The sequence below is a fragment of the Puntigrus tetrazona genome, chromosome 3 (assembly GCF_018831695.1).
Source record: "Puntigrus tetrazona isolate hp1 chromosome 3, ASM1883169v1, whole genome shotgun sequence".
Classification (NCBI taxonomy): Eukaryota; Metazoa; Chordata; class Actinopteri; order Cypriniformes; family Cyprinidae; genus Puntigrus; species Puntigrus tetrazona.
The window spans coordinates 2049836-2050139 of record NC_056701.1 but is presented as its reverse complement, the minus strand read 5'-3'; positions in this window follow the sequence as shown (position 1 = coordinate 2050139).

The window sequence follows — 304 nt, the reverse complement described above, 5'->3', positions numbered from 1 at the left end:
GTGTATTCAACCACCCTAGAATTATATAAACCCTATAATCTTCTAAAATGATCAACCCTCTCTCAGCTTCTGCTGTGTGATGTCACAAAGACACAAGCCACGCCCACTTTATTGTTGTGCTTCAGCGACTCCGAGTAAGCCATCAACAGTCTACTAAAAAAAAACAATAGACATTCTAATTAGACTATCATTATGAACCATTAAAAATCCATTTTATAGTGTGCTTGTCCATTTTTCCAACAGGATTTAACTTCCCACCAAAAGAATCCATCACGTACCAGCAGACACCATCATAGCTTCAATT